The sequence below is a fragment of the Rana temporaria genome, chromosome 1 (genome assembly GCF_905171775.1).
Source record: "Rana temporaria chromosome 1, aRanTem1.1, whole genome shotgun sequence".
Taxonomy (NCBI): Eukaryota; Metazoa; Chordata; class Amphibia; order Anura; family Ranidae; genus Rana; species Rana temporaria.
In genome coordinates this window covers 111,814,278-111,820,277 of record NC_053489.1, presented here as the reverse complement: position 1 = coordinate 111,820,277, position 6,000 = coordinate 111,814,278, and positions in this window count along the sequence as shown.

Genomic DNA, 6,000 nt, shown 5'->3' with positions numbered 1-6,000 from the left:
AGAAGATGATCTGGGCTGCTTTATGCAAAACCATTGCATAGAGCAGGTAAGTATGACAAGTTTGTTTTTTTATTTTATTTTATTATTTCCTTTAGAGTCATTTTAATCACAGTCCCGCTCTCTTTATCGGCGTTAGAAAGTTTCCACATCCCAGATAAAGGTAAAAAATTTGAAGGAGACAAACCAAGCTAGAGAATATAAGAAACGTGTGCACAGTACAGTATTTTAGGATGAGATCTCCCCTCAATTTACACTGCTATCTGGAAGTTACCAATCATATACATTTTTAGCACAGAGTAAAAATGTGGTGCCCTTGGCTACTTAATTAAAACAGCACATGCAGTTTTGTGGATTGGGGTCACTGAAATACAAATATGAGAACATTATTAAACACCTTTTCATATTGATCAGCTCGGTTCTTTAAATTGCATTTAAGAAAAAACATATTTTTCCATCATGCTGACAAGCAAGGAATCTGAAGTTCATGTCACTGATACAGCAATTAGACAGGTTGTCATGGCAACATTTGATAGCAAGAAACTGGTGTCAGAAAACTTGGAAATTTGAGAATTATATTTTATTTTCTGTTTTTGGAGCAAGCTGTGCATTTTGGAGATGCAAAGAGTTTATACTGTATTCGGTTGGTTAAATGGATAAAAAAAGGGTAAGATTACATATAGCAGGCAACTTAAACTGCTTCACAGCACTGACCTTTTTTACTAATGCCCTTTCATTTCACTGATTGTTGAGCCATTCCTTTTCAGATGTGTAGTAGTAATGCCTTTTATTTACAAAAATGCATGCAATCTGTGCATGAAATAAGGGATTTTGTTCTATTGTTTTCATATCGCTACCCCCGGAGGAGCCGCTTAAAGCGGAGTTCTGGCCACAATTTCACTTTTTAAATATAAATACCCCTGTAATACACAAGCTTAATGTATTCTAGTAAAGTTAGTCTGTAAACTAAGGTCTGTTTTGTTAGGTTGTTACAGCATTTAGACACTTTATAAAATAGAAATTGACTGGGGCCATCTTAAGTGTGGGCATCATGAAGCCAGACTGTATGACTTCCTGGATTTCAGCCTTGCAGATCTCGCACATGCTCAGTGCTGCACAAGTAGTGTAATAGGTTTCAGATCAGGTTTCAGCACCTGTACTGTCCAAGTCACATGATTCTTCGAGACTGGGGAGTGCACAGACTCCTGGAAAGTTACACCCACTACATTCCCAGGAGTCTGTGCGGTGTAGGTTAGGAAGCTTAAGCACCTAGGTGCAGGAAGAGGGAAGATTAACTATTCTGCCTAGCAACAACACTTTGAAGGCATCTAAAAAAAAAAAAAAAAAAATTCTTAAAGGACTAATGACATTTTTTTAAAACTACTGATGTAATGTTATATTTATGGGTGGAACTCCACTTTAAGTTTGTTCAGTCCATTACTCTGCCGCTCAACCCCAGTAACAGTCTCTGCCCCCTCTGGCACATCTGGCAATAGTGTAAGTGCAATAACCAATGAGAAACAAACACGTTATGATAAAACACAGAAATTGTCTTTACTGCAATATTTCTGTGGAAAAGTAACAAACAGTAACAATATATATGTTCAAGGGATGCAATGGGAAAGCAGTAACTGAGGTTATGAACAACATAGTTTAATACTATACTTGGGCTGCTTTCAAAACCTAAAAATAACCCCAAGAGCAGAGGCACACTTACATAGCAAATAAATCCCAATATGGCAATCCATATCAGATTGGTTACCTTTACTCAGATTTGCTCTATGAGTCCAGGCAGGAGGAGAGCAGAGGAATGACTCTTTGTGTCATGCCTCTCTCTTCTGTCCCCTGACACCAGAGGCCCAACTTTAAACACTTTATGCAAAGCAACATGTAATGACTTAACCCCCTAGATAAGCTGTCCCACACACCCACTGCATACACAGAGCCCTGAATATGTGTGTGTGGGGCTGTATAGCACTGGTAGCTTCAGTACTTTTGAAGAACAGATTCAACTCTGTGTCTTCAGCTAGCCACTTTTGTTGGAGCACTTAAAATCCTGAATAATAGGGCCAAACAACACAACTTGCCCTAATTATCCAGTGAAGAAGGTAGGATTTTTCTCAGCAAGGTGAAAGGACAATGGTGTCTGTATACAGTGTCCCTGAAAATGGATGGCCTTATCCTGTAGCCCTGTGGCACTACAAGTGTCAGCAAGATGATGAACAGCAACGATGTCTGTATACAGTGTTCATTTACCTTCTGTAGTGCAGTGTCCCTGTTTCCTGCAAATGGGCAAAAGCCCTCTCACCCAACCCTGCGGTCAAGGCCCAAATGAACATCCTGGAACAGCAGGCTCTCCTGTCGACCCAACTGGTCACCTCACACTGGAATACTTCACTGTCGGTGCAGGTGTGCCTGGATGTGCACCCGGGATACCCCTCTCTCAGGCTCGGTGACCGAACTGGTGGCTAAGGCCTAAATCGCGCTGTGAAATCACCTGAGAGATGGCACCTCTCCCTCAGGTCTGATCTCTTCCTCCGCCTCATGCTGGGTGAATTCTCCTCAGGAAATCAAAATGGAGTCTCTCCTTTCTGTTCTCAGAGCACGCTGGTCTTTTGTAGTTCCATACAGCTCAATCTGAATGTGAAACCTGAGTCTTGGAACTACAATTCCCTGTATGCTTTCCCTTCTGGTGTTAATCACTTTGTTGGCAGAATGTGATAACACGGGGCCGGATTCAGATACCTGAGCGTATCTGTTCGGCCGGCGTAACGTATCTCCGATATGTTACGCCGCTGTAACTTTGAGCGCTTAGTTCTGTATTCAGAAAGAACTTGCGCCCATATTTACGGTGGCGTAACGTATGTGTTGCGGCGTAAGGCCGCGTAATTCAAATGGGGATGTTGGGGGCGTGTAGTATTTAAATTTGTGTTGACCCCGCGTTTTTTACATTTTTTTTTTAACGGCGCATGCGCCATCCGTAAAATATCCCAGTGTACATTGCTCTAAATAACGTCACAAGGACGTCATTGGTTTCGAAGTGAACGTAAATTACGTGAATCAGTCGCATAGATACGACCGAGCGCAATCAGAGATACGACGGCGTATCAGGAGTGTGACGGTATTGGTATGATATCCCCGTCAAAGATTCCCTTCTTCCATAAGAACATCACCCAATATTCCACTAGGAGGAATATTCCTGAGATCGCCCATTAAGCCACACATGAGTCCAGGCTTACTGCTAGAACAAGACAGACTTTAATGTTATATCACACAGCTTATATGTAATTTCCAAAACTGTTACAATGACAAATCTCCGCCCCCTCACACTGGGGCTTCCATACAGATGATTAGGCAGACACGACGGAGCCGATCAGTGACGCTCGACCCCGCATATAGAGAGATAATTACCACAATGGAGCAATCAGAATAATTAACACAAGCCACTTAAACACAGATCTCCTTCACACAACACAATAGATCAATTAACCTTTAGAAATAGTGAGGGGACATTAGCACGTCAATAACCTGTTAGCCGAGGACAGAATCACACAGGGCAAGCAGGGAGAATTAAACTGAGACATATAGGCAAATGCATCAAAATGGCCCCCCTTTTTCTCCCTGCTCCGGCAAACCCGGTTGGACCTTCCCTGGTCCAGTAGGGTTGACGGGTTCAGAGCTTTCAGTCCGAGGTTAACTCCGTTTGGCGTGACTGACCTCCCTTGGCAACTGCTTCAGACTCAGGTATGCCACCGGGTTGTCAGATCACACGCCGGTCAGTCCCCAAGTCTTTGTGCGATCTGCAAAGTCACCAGAAGTCAGTGTGAAGACGGCGAATGGGTCTGTGCGCCGCCGTCTAGGTGTCCCGCTATGGGAGGGGCAGGTTATGGCTCTGAAGTGACAATCACAGGAGATTCATAAAAAGAAAAAGTTATATTTGTTGAAATGCTGTAGCACTGGTGCTCAGAGTCCGGGGGGGGGGGGGGAATGGGCCCCATAGGGTCAGCCACCCTCTGCTCCCTCCGCAGCCGCCAGTTCTCCTCTTTGAGCTTCTCCAGCTCCATCTCCAGTTCATGGAGCCTGGGGGGGTCAGCCTGCTGTGACCTCAGGTGGTTGTTCTCCTCCTCCATGCGGCTTATGCACTCCTCCAGCTCTATGTACTCACGGATCAGCTCCTGCTTGCTCATGTTCTGCAGGCTCTCCACGTGGTCCTTCATCATCAGGAACTGGGTGGTGGTGTAAGGGGCCACCGGTGGGCCCTTGGCGAACATCTCGGCCCGCATCTGGGACGCCCGCTGCGACTCCCTCTCCTCCAGTCGCTTCTTCTCCTCCCAGGTCAGCTTGTTATACGGCTTCCAGGACCTCTTCTTCTTGGGGGGTAGCCGGCGGTGCCTCTTTCTGCCCAGCTCCCTCCAGGGCCCCTCCGGCTCATGGCTGTCGCCCATGACCAGCTGACAATGGTGTTCCCTGTTGTCCGTAATACCAGATTGTACCGTGAGGACTTCGTAAATGGTGTCCAATGGTTCTTCCGGACCCAGCTCCTGGAGATCCCAAGCCGAGTCTACACAATGGGCTGCTGCTGGTGGGCGGTACCCAGGTTGAGACCAATTTGACCTGGTGTTGTCGTTCATGGGGCAATTCTGCTTGAAGTGACCCAGCTGTTTGCACCGGAAGCAGTGTTGTTCGTTGTCCTCCTGGCGTGGATAGCGAGGGCTAGATGTCACCGGTCTGTTAGGAGGTTGGTATCTAGCGGCTGGTGGGTGTGAGGGCACCGTTGGTCGTGGAGGTTGTACCCGTGGTGTGACCTGGTTTGTCTTGCGAGTATCCGCATATTCATCCGCCAACTTTGCGGCCTCTGGTAGAGTCATGGGCCTGCGATCTCTCACCCAGTCTTTGACATCCGCCTGGATGTGATTGTAAAATTGCTCCAGGAGCATTAGTTGCAAAATGTCCTCTGCGGTGGTGGCCTGGCTGCTGTTAACCCAGTTAGAGGCCAACAGGGACAACTGGCATGCCCATTCCGCGTAAGAGTCTTTCGTGGTTTTGCGTGAGTCCCTGAACTTCTGTCGGTGGGACTCTGGGGTTACTGCATAACGAGCCAGGAGCGCTTCTTTAACCCTGGCGTAGCTATGGATATCCTGATCTGGCACGGTCTGGAAAGCATCAGAAGCTTTGCCTGACAGTTTGCCTGACAATATTGCAACCCACTCTCCTCTAGCTATTCGGTGCAGGTTACATTGTCGCTCAAAGTCTGCCAGGTAGTTATCAATCTCACAGTCCTTTTCATCAAAAGCTTTAAAAGCGCTAAACGGAATCTTCCTTGCGTCTGCTGTGCTGTACTCACTGTTTGGAGAATGTGCGGCTGCTTGTTGGACTGCTGCCAGTTTTAACTGTAGCTCTGCGTCTCTTATTTTTTTATCCTTCTGTAGCTCTGCGTTTACTAACAGGTCCATCACTTTCAGCACCACATCCGGCGTTGGGTTCGGGCCGAACCATGCTAGCTTCTCTCTCATTAGCTTGTTGGCTGGCGATTCCTCCTCCTGAATCACTGGTGTCTCCATCTCTTGTACTGCTGGCGTTGCTGCAATCCCGTCCTCCTGGTCTATCTCCATTGATTCTGCTATGATGACCCGCTTGGTTTTGTTGCTAGCAATCCTTCCACGAACTTCCAGTAGTTCTTCCAGTGTCTGCTTGGAATCCGGGTGTAAAGGAGAGTAGAAGGGAAAATCCCACTGCTGCCACCAATTGTGACGGTATTGGTATGATATCCCCGTCAAAGATTCCCTTCTTCCATAAGAACATCACCCAATATTCCACTAGGAGGAATATTCCTGAGATCGCCCATTAAGCCACACATGAGTCCAGGCTTACTGCTAGAACAAGACAGACTTTAATGTTATATCACACAGCTTATATGTAATTTCCAAAACTGTTACAATGACAAATCTCCGCCCCCTCACACTGGGGCTTCCATACAGATGATTAGGCAGACATGACGGAGCC